Raw genomic sequence first — 17,101 nt, forward strand, 5'->3', positions numbered from 1 at the left:
ATCAAAAAAGAGATAGGAGCATGGCTCGAGTGGTACAGCACCTGCTTGACAAGCACGAAGCCCTGAGTTCAAACCCCAGTACTGCCATGAAAAAAAAGAAAAAAGGGAGGGAGGGAGGAAGGAAGGAAGGAAGGAAGGAAGGAAGGAAGGAAGGGAGGAAGGACGGAATAATTCTTCCTTTGTGTTGTTTTTGAGGTTTTTTTTTTTTCAGTACTGGGGCTTGAACTCAGGGCCTTCACCTTTAGCCATTCCTCCAGCCCTATTTTTGTGATGGGTTTTTTGAGATAGTGTCTTGCAAACTATTTGCCTGGGCTGGATTTGAACCACGATCCTTCTGATCTCTGCCTCCTGAGTAGCTAGGATTACAGGCATGAGCCACAGGCGCCCGGCTTCCTTTGTGGTTTTATGAGCCATCAGGCTATACACCTATGATGTAACTTTTTTAAACAATAGAAAGCAAAGAAATGCAATATTTTGAAGTGCTATATATTGAAGCATATACACAAGGCCTGGGATCATTAACTTATATCTGATGGACACTGAACATCTGTCCCAATAAATAGTAGTAATTAGTTAAAAAGCAAAAAGAAATGTCTTAAGCCTAGGAATCAAGTTTAGACTGCAAATAAATACAAATGTATCAAGGATTTTTGTGGGGTTTGTTAGTAAGGCAAAATGTCCTTACCTTTTGTCATTTTCATGAATTAGTCTGGCAGGCACAAAGTCTTTCTTTATGAAGAAAACAGGACAAGGAAACCTTACCCACCTAGTAGATATCTCCTCGGGGGAATCTGTTATTAAAATCTTGAAGACCCCAAATTTCTTTTTGAATTTTTTTGATCCTCTAAAACTGAACAGCATTAAAACAAACCTATTTGGCCAACTGAAATAGTTTTTTATGGCGAAAAAAATGAGTCTTTGTCAAAAGCAGCTGTTTCACAATCTATCTTTACTGTGGGCCTATTGAAAATTGGATGGCTTCCATGAATACAAAAATAGACATAAAGGACAAAAGAGTTTTTGAGTAATATTTAGATAAGGTTAAAGTTGAGTGTGTACCCATATGTGTGTGAGTGTGTATGTGTGTATGTGTGTGTGTGTGTGTGTGAGTATGCATGTAACAGCAGCAAAGCATACACAGAACTTTTCCTCAGAATTAACTGTTTGCTGTTACTCTTTATGCACACATACCTCATTCACATTCATTATTTCCATAAATGTTGGCCATTTATGTGCCCTTTTCCCAGTACATGGAGATTCAATGTCAAATAAGGCAGAGATCCCTGTCATCAAATTGTTTATTTTGGGGGGAGGGATGGAGGTAATGCAGATTGAGTCCAGGACCTCAGGCTTGCCAGGCAAGTGTTCTACACCTTGAGCCATGCTCCCAGTGCCACGTTTATAATCTCAACCAATTAAAAGCTGTTTCGCATTCACATTGGGACAGGAAACTGCTTCACATCTAGACAGACTGAAGCTCTACCACCTGCATGTGTAGCTTTTGAGGTTACCTGGGCACTGGCATATTCATTGCTAGATAGGGAAGGAGAGGGTGACCGATGACGTGGTGATTTCACCCATAGGTACCTTTGGCCAGAACTGCTTCATGTGACCTAACTACAAGGGATGCTGGGATTCACCAGTCCACCCATGTGTTTGTTAAATGGTTGTTCTGTCTCTGCCACAATATTATTGTAAAATTCTTAATTAAAAAAATTTTTTATTTACCATAGTAAACATATTCTTTTATTTAAAAACTGACCTGCGGAACTCGGGGAGTGGTTCACGCTGTAAGAGTGCCTGCCTAGCAAGTGTGAGGTCCTGAGTTCAAACTCCAGTGCCACCAAAAAAAAAAAATTCTTGCTAAAAACTGTCCTGGGAAGCTCCGACTACTGTACTACATCTAATTATTTATTTATAAGCTAATAAATAGTTAATGACAGATAAGGGTAGGAGTCTTAATAAGACACATGGCCATCAACCATTTTCTTTTAAGGAGATCTCAAGAGAAAGTCTGATTTAATTGGACTTTTCTTAAAAGTAAGATTGATGAATTTGTTTTTATTTCTTTTCCCTTCCATTCCTCCTGAAGTTACAAATAAACAGTGGGAAGTTAAGGAGTTCAATCAAGATCCTGGAGTAAATCAAGTGTTAAATAATGCACAGCTTGGGTCCTTACTGTGATCATGATAATCTCCTAAGAAATCAAGCTGACAGTGCTGAGCCATTCCCTCCCCCACCCTGCGGGAATGGGACCCTTCTCCCTCCCTCCTCCCATCAAGGTCACTCTCATCACATCCTCAGTCAAGGGGAAGTTCTATAGAAAGTTTAAAAGACAGGAAGTTGCTCAGTGGTTCCCTAGGGGTCAGATGTGTGGGTAGTGAGATTAGTGAATTCCAGATTAGAAAAGTGGCCCAGAAGAGAGAGTGATCAGGCCTAGAATGTCAAAAATGGCAGTAACATCAGTATTAGTGATATTCTTCTACTTTCCCAGACAAGCTTCTCAAAACTCTGCTGTGAATGGAAACAGGGAAGTACCAATACACAGGCTAAAGAGAATGACCATGAATATAAAGCAAAGTTTCAGGCAAGATTTATTCAGAGTTGAGTGGTGTTTGGGTTATTCTCACAGAAGCTCCTTCCCAAGTCTGAGGCCAGTGTAAGCTACATTGTGAGGTGTCTCGAAACACAAAATAAAATAAAATAAATAGAATAGAGAGCCATGGACATCTGTTCCTGAAGACCTGCATTCATCTTTGCTACTTTTAACCACCTGTGAAACTTTTTCTTCTTCCTTCCTTCCCTCCTACCTTCCTTCCTTCCTTCCTTCTTTCTTCCCTCCTTCCTTCCTTCTTTTTCTCCCTTCCCTTCCTCCCTTTACTTTCTTTTTTTTTCTTGAAATACTGGGGATCAAACCCAGATCCTCCTACATGCTAGGCCCAGAGTTCTACCACCTAGTCATACCCTTGCCACTTGGAACATTTTTAAACTGCATTTGTAGTCGTAAAGGGCATGTAAGAAATGATCTGGAAATTACAAACAAAAGATTAGCCATAGGGATTACAATGTGACTCTTGAGCTATTTCTTTATGAGTAGAGAGTTCTGTTCACTGCTAAAAGACTCTGTTGATAACATGAACAAGTGGAACATACTCCACCTTACATTTTAGTCCCATTTAGGAGTTTGGTTCATTAGAAAGTGTGTTTCTGTTCCGAACGGAAACTTTTCTCTCTGGGACTTAATTTTGAGGCTGTGAGGCAAATCCTTGGTGTCCTTTTTAATGGGAATGAAAACAATGAGGAGGAAGTGTGGAGGCTTGGAATCTCAGCTGAGGACCACAGGTCACTGGGGACCAGTGAGGTTCCTCTCTGCTGTTGGCGGCCGGAAGTGGAGAGAATGATCATCTGCTCCCTGCTCTAAATTTCTCTGAGCCTCTGTCTGTGCTGGAAGCTTCCTCAGTCCTCCTGCAAACATTCATTACACCCCATTGTGGTGCTGAGTGCCTTGCTGGTGTGGAGAATGCAAAGACTATGGCTGTGGAGGGGACCAGAACAGCAGAGTACATGGAAAATTCCAGTGCTGGGGTAAGTGCTGGGTCAGAAGGACCCAGAGGGAGGAAGAAGGGAAGGGTGAGCCTTCCTTAGCCTTCTGAGGAAGGATTTGGGGACTTCACAGGAAGATAAAAACTAGAGCTGAGAATGAAAGAAGTGGAGAGGGGGGGACGAAGAGTCAGAGTTGGCTAGTCACATGAAGGAGGAGAAGGTCAAACTAGAAGGAAAGTACCTACAGGAAACAGGATGGGAGTTGGGATGCAGTGGTAGTTCAGGGAATCCCGAGTTATTTTGCATCGCTGGCATCCAGAGCATACAGGGAAGTCGAAGCACAAAATGACATACCCATCCCTTGCTGACCTCGAGAATGACATGCAAGGCTGGTGCTGATGGCTCACACCTGTAATTCTAGCTACTGGGGAGGCTAAGATAGGGAGAATTGCAGCTTAAAAGTCTAGCTTGGGCAAATAGTTCTCAAGACTCCATCTCCAAAATAACCAGAGCAAAATGGACTGGAGGTATGGCTCAAGTAGTAGAGCGCCTGTCCTGCGTTTAAACCCCAGTCCCACCAAAAAGAAGAATTTCATGCTGTCCTCAGAAGTGTGGATTTTACTTTGGAAGGATTTGAAAAGCATGATGGATTCAAAGCAGGGAGAAAATTATCAGATTTGGGTTCTAAGTCTCAAGTTATCACTTGCATTCTTGAATAAAATGCACATAAGATTGCCTGTTATTTTATGGAAATACAGTCAAGAGCATCTTTGTTTTCAAGACACCACTTTCATGTTGTTGGGCAGAGATTTTGTCTGAATCCTCTGATCTTAAACTTAGCCAACACCAGCTGTGCATTGTCTGCTGTCTCTCAGTTCTTTAAAGTCAGACCTCTAGGTCCCCCATAAAATCTCTCAAAGTGAGATTTTTCTTTTAAATGTACATTTGAGCTACTTCGGTGAAGCAGAAAGCCCTAAAACAAGATGGTACATCTTAGAGCATCAGTTTTCCTTGTACTTGAAGGAAAGTCGTTTGCATTAAAAACCAAGTTGTAAGCATCTTACATACCAACCATGTATAGGAGGAAATACCAAATAAATTCCTTAGGGGTACCTTTATTTTCTTCTGCTGTTGTCAATGGAAAGGGTGAAAAGTATTCATTTCAGTTAATAATAGTAGCTCTAGTTTTTAAGTACTGGCTCTGTGTCAATACAGAAAATTCATGTTGTTCAACAATTTGAAGCACAAAGTGAAGTTCAATGCCCTGTGCCAGACAGAACTGCAGTGGTAAGCCAAATGCCCTTTTATAAAAAACTGTTTTATTAGCGTACATTAAGAGCGCAAGGCGATTTCATTGTGATAATTCCGTAGATGTGTGCAGTGTACTTTGAACACCCCTATTAAATTACTTTAACCTCCTTCACTACCTTTTACAAATGGTGTTTGGTGGGTTTCATTAATATCTTCATACATACTTCAATCCTCTCCACCCCCCCAGTACCCTCTCCTTTCCTCCCGATCCCCTTTCCACATAGCCCCCCTTTGACACTCAAGTCCCATCATCACCACCACCATTACCACCACCACAACCACCACCATCATCAGCATCATTTTAGGTCTTCATTCCACATGTAAGTGAACACATGCCATATCCAGCTTTTTGAGTTTGGCTTACCTCTCTCAACATGATAACCTCCAGTTCCATCCACTTTCCTTCAAATGACATGATTTAATCATCCTTTATGGTTGAATAATGCTCCATTATGTATGTACTTTCCACATTTTCTTTATTCATCTGTTTTGGGGCACCTAGGCTGATTCCATAACTTAGGCTATTGTGAGCAGAGCTGCTATTCCAAATGCCCTTTCTTTTCTGAAGTTTCTCACATTCTCACAGCTTCTCTAATGAGTATATGTAACATTGTAAGTAAGGAAACTGAAGCTTTAAGGTATAACATGGTTTGTCTAGGGATCCCTACTCAGTATTATTCTGCTATCTTCCCCTACGAAAGTTTTGTTTGGTTCTGGTTTGGGTTTTGTTTTGTTTTTCCTCACCTTGGTGTCTCCTTCTACTTATCTGCTCCTGCCTTTTCTTTATCTATTATGATATTCATTTCTTTATCCCAAGTCTGTCACTTTTTTCTCTCTAGAAATTAGAAATTAATGACTGTTGTCATCATCATATCAGTCACTCCAGCTATGCACACAAACAAGTTTGGTTTTTTTTCTTAGTAACAGTAACAGTAGCCACAATAGCCATAACCACCACAAACCTACCTCGAGCCACTACTGTTGAAAATTCACTGTGCTCAAACTTTGAGTCTACAAAGTTCTGGTCACAGTTAACAAATCTAATGACAGGTTAAACTGGCCAGAGGTCATACATTGGAGGTGACCATAAGTGTTAGAAGGTTCAGAGAAGGCTCCTAGAAGAGGTGACTAATAAACTACATCTTAGTGAAAGCTTTATCTAAGCATAGTTAAGTAGAGAGTCTTCAGGCAAGCCAGCTAGCTCAGTGCTCAAAGAAACTCACCCTGTTGTATTACTCATTTTTCCTCTGCTCCTGAGAACCAAAATAGTCATAGCTAAATGTGGTTACATTTCAAGGGATGGGAGGCATTGCTCTAATTAAAAACACCCCCACCCTTCTACTTCCCCAGGAGGGCATCATGGCCTGGCTAGGTGATTTCCTCTGAGGTACAAATGGAGCAGCCTAGGGCAAATACATTTCCTCCAAAGCATACCCAGGGAGATTGGGTGGGCTAGGGGGTATGGACCAGACTGAAGGAGGCTCAGATCTGCTCATGAGGGGACCTAATCCTTTGGTCATCCCCAGAACACTTTCTTCTCTTAGGGTCCTGAAGACTGGAAATGATTCTGGAACAAATCTGTCTTCCCGTAGTTCTCCAAGCCCACATCTGGAAGGCCTCTATGCTACATGAGATTTCATGTCATTGATTTGTCACTGATTAAGGCTGGAGTCTGCCACTCAACCCAAGCTCAGCCCCAGCCACAGCAGTGGCAGACTTCTCAAATCAAGTGGAACAGAAAGTCACAGAACCCAGCATATGCCCCTCAGCCTTCTTAAATCACACCAGGAAAGGAGAAACAAAGCAAGAGAACTTTTTCAGGGGGTAGAAGAGTCCATAGTCAAATCTTAGAATCCTTTGCGAGGACTAAATCAAGGGGCTGCAGTCCATTCTGTCTTGAGGTTAATGTAGAGCAAGAAAATCACTTCCTAGCTGATCCTTGATTCAGCATGTATGGAGCACACACCAGGTTGCATGTGCTCTGCTGGGCCTTAAAGAACTTGTATTGCCTAGAGGAACAGACATGCATTGAGAACGTTCCAGGCTAATCTTATAAGGACTATAATAGATGCACAAAAGCCCACAGAAGAGCCAGGCCAACATGGGATTCAGGAGATGATGTCTCACTGAATCATGGAAGAAGACAAATGAGAGCAAGTCAGGAGGAAAAAACATAGAATGTGACAGATGAAAAGATGAAGGACAAGAAGCAGTCAGAGTACAAAGCATGGGGAGTGACCCAGCAGCCTGGGGTGGAGAACTTTGGGCAGAACCAAGCAGCTGGATGTGAACCCTAGACGTGGGCAGCAGAGGGTCAGAGAGGTACTGTGGGTAGTGGCAGTGGGCTGGCACTTTGTTCAGGAGAATTAGCATGGTTGCTTTAGAGAACAAGCAGGCAAGAATTGAGGCAAGAAGACCTGTAGGGACTCGACTGCATCCTGAGGACAGGATGAAGACCTACACCAAGGAAGAGCAAATGGACTTGGGGAGAAGAATGGGAATTGGAGAAATATATTTAAGAGACAAATTCAGCAGGTCCTGGAGTTGTGTTCTGAGAATGAAGGAGGAAATGAAGAGTAGGGAGGAGTCTAGGAAGCTCCCCAGGTGTCAGACATGTAAAACTTTGTTCAATTTATTCATTAATTTATTTAATCAGGTTCTTCTCACATAACCGAGGGTTATCTAAGTCACTGCTCTCTAAACTGGGCGAGCACAAAGTCAGCACATATGTCTTAGTCAGACTTTTTGTCGCTGTAGCAAACACTTAAGAAAAACTACTTAGGGGAAGAAAGCTTTATTTTAGCTCAAGGTTTCAGGGTTTCAGTCCATTGTGACAGGGAGGGTGTGGAGAAACACAGAAGCTCACATCATGGTGGCAAGGAAACAGAGAGAGAGAGAGAGAGAGAATGCCTACACTGTGAGCCTTCTCCTTTTCCCCCAGTATTCTTTTTCTATGGTTGTGACTCAAGTATAAATTATTTTCAAGAATGAATATGCCCCAGTCAGGTTGGATTAAAAAGGGAGAGTGATTCCTTTACGAGAAAAAGGATCATCTTTTCTTACTATTATTCTTCCAAGACTAAATCTTGCAGTTCTCTGTGTACTGGGAATTCCTGTGGATTTGATGCAAAGGGAAAGAGAAAGGGGATCAGAGCCAGTAGAAATGACTCTTCCAGTCATTGCTAGGACAGGATCAAATGTCTTGGCCTTTAGAAAATGGGAAACATTGAGATATGCAAAGACACTGCTGCCTACAGATATCTACAGCATGATATAAACTTATTTTCATATAGAGCTTTCCAGTTTGCAAAGTATTTTCTCAGTACATTTTCCTATACTGATCACAGCCCTGTGAGTTTGAGTTTGGAAGGGCCTGAATAGCTAAGAGATTTTTTTTTTAGTATTTATTGGCTTCTATACCTAGAAATATTTTCCTCTTAATACAGTCACTCGTGCATTCAGTCAACATTCACTAACCACTAACCATTTGTAAGACTCTAGACTAAGAACTTGAACTGTGAAGATGCAATGTGGCTTCCAGTCTGCTAATGTGTACCTGCAATGTCATAACTTAAGAAGATGCAAACCCCAGATATATGTTAAGGGCTGTTTGCAGTTTTACCTTTGACATACTTGCAGAATGCATATGTATGCATGTGCATGTGTGTGTGTATGTGTGTGGCGGGGAAAGAGACTCTCCAAGTTCTAAAATCAAAACTTAATAGCCTGCAGTGAGCAGGGTAGGACAGAACTGGCCCTCTTAAACCTCCAAGGTGCATAAGGTTTTCTCTTTCTTGGGTGAAATATGAGTATTTTAGAGATAAAATAAGTTCATCATTTGATGAAGTGTATCTAGCGTGGGAGAAGGAGAGTACATACACATAGATAAATTGACAGGCTCCCTTTAAAATGCTAATCTGTAAAACTAAGTACATATATTCAGTAAGAAAAAAATGGAGTTTAATTTAAGCCATAGTTATGCCATTACAGAGTGTAGTAATAGATATGCATACAAAAGACTTCCCAGGCCTCTGAATTCTACCTATAAAAAATCTAAGTTAAGCCCATATCAAGCATTAGTCTAAGCAAGACAGACTTCATCTCAATTTTTTAAAAAAGTGTTATATTTGCTTGTTCTTTATTTTAGAAAAACACAAGGTTCAAGGAGGACTGCTTTCTAAATTTTCTGTTCAGGCTTAGGTACAATTTGAGCAGCCATAGAAAGTCAATTAAAATCATTTAGGCATAAGAGCAAACTATTTCTTTGTATTTAAGTATAAATGACTAGAAGTAGATTTCAGTTGTATTTGAATGACTTTCCCAGTTGACTTCTCACAAAGCAGATCCCTGGCTGTACACCTTGGTTGTTTTTAACAATGAGAATGACTTTGGCATGAAGCCTACCTGGGAGACTCGTGACCTCTTGAGGTCAGTGACCATGGGCTCCACATTAACCTCCAACTTCTCCCAGTCATTATTCTGCAGGAAGCCTATATCCCTTGCTCACAATTTATTTATTTATTCAGTTTTTTTCTCATAACATGGAAAAATAACCTTCTGAAAGCACTTCCCTTAATGAAAGCCACATGTCCAATATGGATTTCTTTCCCAAGGTTCTGCTGTGTTTGGTTACGTTTTAACACATCTTTGACCTTGGGATCCCCACATATCAAGCATGGGAAGGCTAATATTTTACTTTTTAACTGGTAAGTACATTGTAAACTATAATCACAAAACTGACTTCCTCAGCCTTGTGTTCATATCCCAAAAGGAACAGTCTTTTAGGATACGGCCCTTATTGCCATCTTCAAGTGTCACATTTCATTTATGACACAGCACATCTTGTTAAAAGAGCACTGCACAATGTGAAGCGTGGCTCCCTGCCATACAGCATTGTTTAGCAGAAAGACTGCAACGAAGCTTTCTATGTAATATAAAAAGTGAATTGCCTGTTAGAAACTTGTCATAAGAACAAGTGATAGGCACGTGATAGGCAGCACGTGGCCCCAAGGTCCTCTTGCAGGAACATAAGAATCTACTACCAGTAAGGCACAGAGTTCACAAGAATCCCAGCTCCAAAAGCAGTCAAGGGACTTTTGGAGGAGTTGCCTATGGCCAAACTGTCTGGCTAAACTTCTGGCTCAAATCTCAGATCTTCCATCCTCTGCCAAGCTTTTGCTGGTCGCCTTATCCAAATGCTGCTCTTGCTGTGAGCCCTGAGGGCCATTGTCATTCTCTGGAGGGCTTTTGCTTTCTTGGGTTGTCCTACAACCTGGGCCAGTGTTGTCTTGCCTGCTTGGCTGAGAGACCAAGAGGGCAGGTCCTGGCTGCCCACCATCTTGCCCCCAGGGCTGAAATGCTTTCATACTAGGAGAACCCAACAGATGTCTGTTGAATTAATAAGTAGACAAATACCTTCCACTTCTGAAGGTCAAATAAAGAAGTGAGCAGGGAGAATTAGAGACCAAGAGAACCACTATTTTCTATTATGAAAAAATAATAAACACCTTCCCTATGGTACGAGTAGCAAATACTGTGTTCCAGGTTGGGGTCTGATGATTGTTTAATTCTTACAACAACTCTCTTAGGTAGTATTAAATAGTATTAATACTAAATAATATTAAATAATTAATTAATAATAGTATTAAATTAATACTATTTAATACTATTCTATAGATTAATTATTAATAATTATAATTATAATTAATTATTATTAATTAATAATTAATAATAGTATTAAATAATACTATTTAATACTATTCTATAGATGAGGAAACTGAAGCATGCTGAAGTTAACCTACCCAAGGTCAGGAAGGTAATGAGAGGAGAGCCAGATTTAGACTAAGCCCTTGCTTCTAACTGCTTTCTGTCTCTTGTATCCGGTTAGTCTGCTATGCCCACAAAGACAGGAACATTTTCTAGATAAATTGACAGGCTACCTTTAAAAAGTTAATCTGTAAAACTAAGCACATGTATTCAATAAAAGAAAAAACTGGAGCTTTATTTAAGGAATTAGATGTGCCACTACTTAGGAGCAAACTGAAATGAGAATGCTTCTCCATTTTTTAAAAATTCCCCTTTAAAGCAATAACATTAACCCTGTATAAAATAAAATTGTCTTAAAGAAATGCACTCGTAAGTGAATTTGATAGTTTCACAAATTCAGGTCACACTGTATTTTTGATATTTAAATAATTTGGGGAGTCGTGTAGATTCCAAATATTCATCTAGTCATTAAAACAAGATGTAGAGTTTTCCTTTATTTGGTCTCATCTGTTTGTTTTGCTTTGTGTGCAACCTTGAAACTTCAGCAATCAGGAAATACCAGTTTGTTACATAATGTGAAATACATCTTTGAAATTGTCTAAATACATATGCAGGAGGCCAAAGACAAGCAGAACAGCTGTTACATAGAATCTCCACTTTCCAAATACCTAAGATTTCCAAGAAGGATAGGTGGGAACATGGTCCAGGATCTAACCTTGACTTTGAACTTCCTGACTTGTGTTAGCTGTAGACATCCCAGTAGCATCATTTAAACATAGATCCGGTGTATAAATAAACTTCTACTTGGAATTTCCTTTTTTGTGTCTACTGAGAATATAAATCAAAACCATATGAGATATTTCTTAATCCAGAATGTAAAATAACATGAGAAATGTCAACCCAGAAGGATTTCCTGACATACATTCACTGAGATGCACATTCTGGTGAAATTCTTTATTTAGAATGAAAGCCTCCAGAGAACTGGATTTGTTATTTTAAACCTAGGATTATGGAAGCCTTAACTGATAAAAAGATGTTTTTAAAGTAATGGCAGTAGAATATTATTCAGCCATCTAGAATGTTTGAAAAGGATATCTGTTGGCATTGTCAAGTGAAAAAAGCAGATTTCAAATTTATTTAAAGATCATATCAAATAGATAGAATACTTAGCCTAGAAATGTATTCATATGTGTGTGCATATATCTATCTAGACAGTGTATACTATATATACACACATGCACAGTATAAATATACAGGTCACATATTCTAACTGGTATGTATCTAGGCTATATATACTATATGTAGTATATACATACACATCTTCATAATAAAAGACAGAGACTATATCCAGCTATAAATATTAATCTCTAAGGGGTTTTTTCCCTTCCCTTGCTTCCCTTTCATTATTTTTCATTTTTCTTTTAATTGTCTTTTTACCCAAAAACAGAAAATTGAAAATACAGTCCTCCTTGGTGACTTCTAGGGTTGATTCTGAAATACTCCTGAGACCCCTGCAAAAATCAAGATCCATAGATCCACAGATGCTCAAGTCCCAAATGGCATAGGACTTACACGTAACCTAAGCACTTCCTCTGTATACTTTAAACCATCTCTAGATGAATTATAATAACTAATACAAAGCAAATGCTATGTGAGTTGGGCACAGTGGCTCACGCTTATAATCCCAGATACTTGGAAAATGGAGATAGGGAGGATTGAGGTTCAAGACCAGCCCAGGCAAAAAGTTAGAAAGACCCCATCTCAACCAACTTGTTTAAATTGGTTATGGTGGGTCACATCTGTAATCTCAGCTATGCCAGAAACATAACTAGGAGGATTTCTTTCCAGACCAGTTCAGGCATAAATGTGAGACCCTATTTGAAAAACAACTAAAACAAAAAGTGCTGGGGACATGGTTCAAGTGGAGGCGCACTTACCTAACAGGTGCAAGGCCCCAAGTTTAAACCCCAGTACAATGGAATGTAGGGAGGAAGAAAAGGAGGCAGAGAAGGAGAAAGGGAGAGGGAGGGAGGGAAGGGATCTGTCCAGTACAGATCTATTTTTTTAAGTATTTTTATCTGAGGTTGTTTGAATCCATGGCTACAGAACCTGGGGATATAGAGAGCCGGGTGTATTTACATTTCAGGTTTTAACATAAGTAAGTATAGTGTCTTTATATGACAGTCTTCTTTCTGGTGTGACCATCTCTTATCATATGACCCAGTATGGTCCTAGAGTTGGCTCTAACAGCTTGCCAGTCTAAGCTGTAGCCCAAGCTTAAAATCACCCTGTAATTATCATTGTCAAAGTCTTCCAAAAGTATCCCTGTTTGCTGGCACATGAGTAAGGAAGGCTCCTTGGTAGCACTTTGAATTGCTGGTTTGGTCTGCGCTCTCTCTCTCTCTTTCTCTCTCCCTCCCTCCCTCTCCTACCCTCACCTCCAGAACACTTACCTGGTTGAGTGTGTGCTGAGCATTTACCTTAGAATTTAGAGTTATCTACCATACAAATTGAACTATTCTAGAGTTTTTAAACTTTTATGATATCTTAAACTATTTAAACGTTTTCATGGTTTATTTTTTCCAATAGGATTGCATGTGTTGTGTGCTTATGGGATGCCTCACTGATTTTAATAACTATATGCTAGGTAGTTAGGTCACAGCATGACACAAGTCATTAATGTGACATTGTGTCCAATGGAAAAAGGGATTGCAGTATCCAGCCCAACTTCCCACCTCTGCAGTGGAGAGCTTAAACTCTTCCACCCTGAATCAGGTAAAGATACTTCAACTACCTGAACTCATTTTTAATTTCCTTCTATAGGGAATTATTAACAAATTGCAAAATAAACATCTCAATACTTAGAAAATCTCTAAGCTCAGTAGTTCCTTAGGCCTTGAAGCACCTTGAAGTACATGGAGAAATGAAAACTTAAAACTTACTTTCTTAAATCTGACCCTCATTTTTTGGGATGAGTGATGTATGTTTAGAAAGTCATTCACAAAACCAGTGCCATCTACATGCTGCAGCCAAGTAGAGGCCATTCCAGAAAAGTGGCAAAGTCACATTGAAAAATTCCCAGCAAATGTTCTTTTTACAGTCTGAGTCAGTGCCAAGGAATAAAAGAAAACACATGCAATATCAAGTTTTTATGTATAGTCAGATAATAAAATAATTTTTGAGATGTTCAAATGTTTCCTTAGGATTAAATTAAGCAAAAACTCATTTTGGTTGATCCAGGTATTACAGTTGCAGAGAAATCAAATGCAAAAAGCCTGGAGGCAGGAGTCATAAACTTTGGCCAAGTAACATCTTGCCATGCCAGCCCTGTGAGGAGTAAAATAATTGAAAAATACCACCTGGATTCCCAGTGTTACCTTATCCTAACACAATCTGTGTTCTGTCTTTTACCTACATGGCAAGGTTTTCCCTGATATCATGGAAATTTCTGGTGTAATTGGAGTATCCAGAACTCTGAAAGAGTTGAGCTAAGCAAATCAAAGAGCAAATAACCTCTTCCAAGTACAGACCTTGAGATATGTCCTGAAAAACAGGCACAGAAGAAGTTTGAAACCCTAAAAACATGTGCTTTTTTTTTTTTATATTATCAATAAAACTTTGAAAGCACTGTAGGATGGAAGAGTACCTCTCAAAAGCTAAGAAACCAACTTCTTAGTAGTGGTGGAACTGACCCAAAGCAATTGTTCTTCCCCAGGCAAGAAATCTTCAGTGTGACAGAAGGTGAAAACACAAGGGCCCTTCTGAACTTGGCAGTTTGGAACATGTGAGGTTAAACCTTCCTTGTGGAAGTTAGAGATTCTGCTCCTGAGAGTGGACATCAGCTCAGCTACAGTGGACCCCTGTGTGTCCCCTTTCAAAAGAAGGCAGAGAAGACAGATTAGAGAGAGACCATCTCCAAATGCTTATGTCCTTGCCTGAGGAAGGGTTACTGGAGACTTTGCCTTGGTGGGTCAACGTGGAGGCACGTTGGCCAATACCTGCAAATTCTGACTCTCTTTCTAATTGTCTAAATCACCTCTCTGTCCTGCCCACCTTGCATTTCAGATGCTCACTTGACTCCATCTTGAATCTCTTGAGAGTTAGTGGTAGGCAGTGGCTCCTCAACTTCAAAAAGGCTGGGAATGTTCATATACTGTGTATGTTTGCATCCTCCCTGCAAAATACCACCAGTGTCTGATGGGAACAATCTGTACCAAATGAGAGAGGAGAATAAAGAACTACTCATGGAAAACTTGAGTCAGAACAATCTGGTCAGAAACTATTTGGCTAGAGAGCATGTATTTTCTGCTTTCTTTTTCTTTAATATTGCCTAGAGTGGGGGGATTATAAATTCTTTTTCTTTTTAAATGCTACTAGGAATATGGGTGTGGAGAATAGTACTTATATTCTTGGAGTTTCTGTGCTTAGTTGCAACTGAGCCTTTGATTTTCTGTGGTGCAACATGGGTGTGTGTGAGAAATAAGCAAGCAAGGGCTTTCTTCAGCATTTCTGAACTCACATCTATGCATTGTACACATGAAAGCATAAGTCCAGGAAGAAATGGTTACTGAGACTGTGTTCACCTCTACTCCTCACTAACAGACACACAGTGACAGTTTCACATTGAAATAAAGGTCTCGAGTGTCTGCTACATGCTTCATCTAGGCAATGAATAGCTGGTAGCTGTGTTAAATTAGCTTACTCTAGATTGTGCCACTTTAGCAAATCTTCCCCAAAAATTCTAGAGACATAAAAAAACTGAAGGGTATTTCTTGCTCATATGTTATGTCAGCAGCTGGTCTGCTGTGGCTCTGTACCCTGTGTCACCATTCTGGCACCCAGGCTGAAGGAGTAGCCTCTACCTAAAACATAGTAGCCTCATTATAAAGGGACAAGAACAGGAAAGCTGGCCTTTAAATCTTTTATTTGAAATTAGCATACATTATTTCTGCTCACATTTCATTGGGTAAAGTGGGTTTTATGGCTACCCCAGTGGGGTGGGGAAATATATGCCGCCCTGTCAGAAGAGAGCTGAAAGACACAAGTCTACTGCCAAAAGTAGGGGGTCATTGGAAACGTAAGGGAAAAAAGTACATGTGTGTGTATTTAGTTATAAATTAAATAAGTAATAAATGCAATATTTTTAATTTGTATATTTATATATGTCATATAATCCTATATTATATAATACCTATCATAATATATATGGTTTTCCCAACCAGGCTAAAAAAAGATAATTAAAATCAATTCTTGAATTACTAGGAATAAACCTACTTCTTAACATTGTTTGCTCCCCTGGATTTGCTATGACTCCAACTTGCAAAAATATTTCAAGGTCTGGAAAATAGGGTTAGCATTAAGAATTGATGGATTATTGTATCTGTGACTCTTGCTTTTAGGAGGGAAATACCCCCCCCACACACACACACAGCTGTGCATCTCTGTCTTGACTAGAAGCAATTAGGTGTCCCAGATTTCTTCTTCCTATGGTTATATACTTGCTGACAATAAGATATTTTGCTATGCATCAAGGTAAAAAACTTACTTCAAATTATGGGGATAAGATGTGTATTGATAAGTTGGCTCAATGTTTTGAACATTTAAGTGATTATCTTAAATTTATTCAAAATTATCTGTATTTTAGCTCCTCTTAGTAACTTAGAATATCATGGAAAGAAAATGTTATGTATGTTAGGAAAAAAAATATTCTTGGCATACATTTAAGACTTTTTTAAGCCTTTCAGACTTCAAAACAAACTTAATATCTAATTGAAAAAGTATGAAAAGATGGATCCTGACATCACACCATGGTCTCTAAATCAAAGTCAGTTGCTGCAAAAACCTGATGTTCCATCCTACCTCTAATTGGGGTTATAAAGCCTTCCTGGGAGAAGGATCTTAGTGGTAGTGTACGGTTCTTTGTGATATTAATGATTTCATCATTCATAACCATATATAGATGGATGGATAACCTGGCATTGATTTTAGCAAAACTGACCAAGTATATGGCCAAAGCAGTATACCTGCAATAAGTAGGGTCTTCACCTGAGAAATTCTCTCTGAAGACAAGGGTGTCATTTGCCATAAGTACGACATTAATATTGAGACTCACCTAATCCCTGTGGATTATCCTAAGTCAATAACTATCACCCTGTTGAAATTTTAATACCTTTGAGGTACTTTAATAGTGGTGATTGCATCCACTGCAGACATCTTGTGCTGGCTGAGTCATCCCGCCATGCTGGTACCCATAATCTTCCAAAACAGGGTATCCACCATGATAGCCAGTTTCAGTGGAAAAAAAATCTTTTCCCAAGCCTGCTTTTCTAAATCATATGGAGACCATGCTGTCTTCCCCATTCCCACTTCTCTTGAGTGTGTTCAGTGAACATTTAAGAAAGAAGAACAACTTAAACTGGAGCCAGTTCATCCATGAAAATTCAAGATTTATAAGAAAAACATGAATACATATAATGATTCC

At 39.5% G+C, this 17,101-nt stretch overlaps 1 protein-coding gene across 8 annotated transcripts in view; it reads left to right on the top strand.

Annotated features, from left to right (window-relative positions):
- Positions 1-17,101, top strand: part of Stard13 (StAR related lipid transfer domain containing 13) — a 528,094-nt gene that overhangs the window by 449,078 nt on the left and 61,915 nt on the right. The window contains exon 1 of one of the 8 annotated variants that reach the window (XM_074043565.1): positions 2,639-3,585. The exons of the other annotated variants lie outside the window; for them this stretch is intronic. The gene's annotated coding sequence lies outside the window, so the exon portion shown is untranslated. Of the gene's footprint in view, positions 1-2,638; positions 3,586-17,101 lie in introns of those variants that run through there. 8 annotated transcript variants of the gene reach the window in all.

This window comes from Castor canadensis, chromosome 10 (genome assembly GCF_047511655.1).
Source record: "Castor canadensis chromosome 10, mCasCan1.hap1v2, whole genome shotgun sequence".
Lineage (NCBI taxonomy): Eukaryota > Metazoa > Chordata > Mammalia > Rodentia > Castoridae > Castor > Castor canadensis.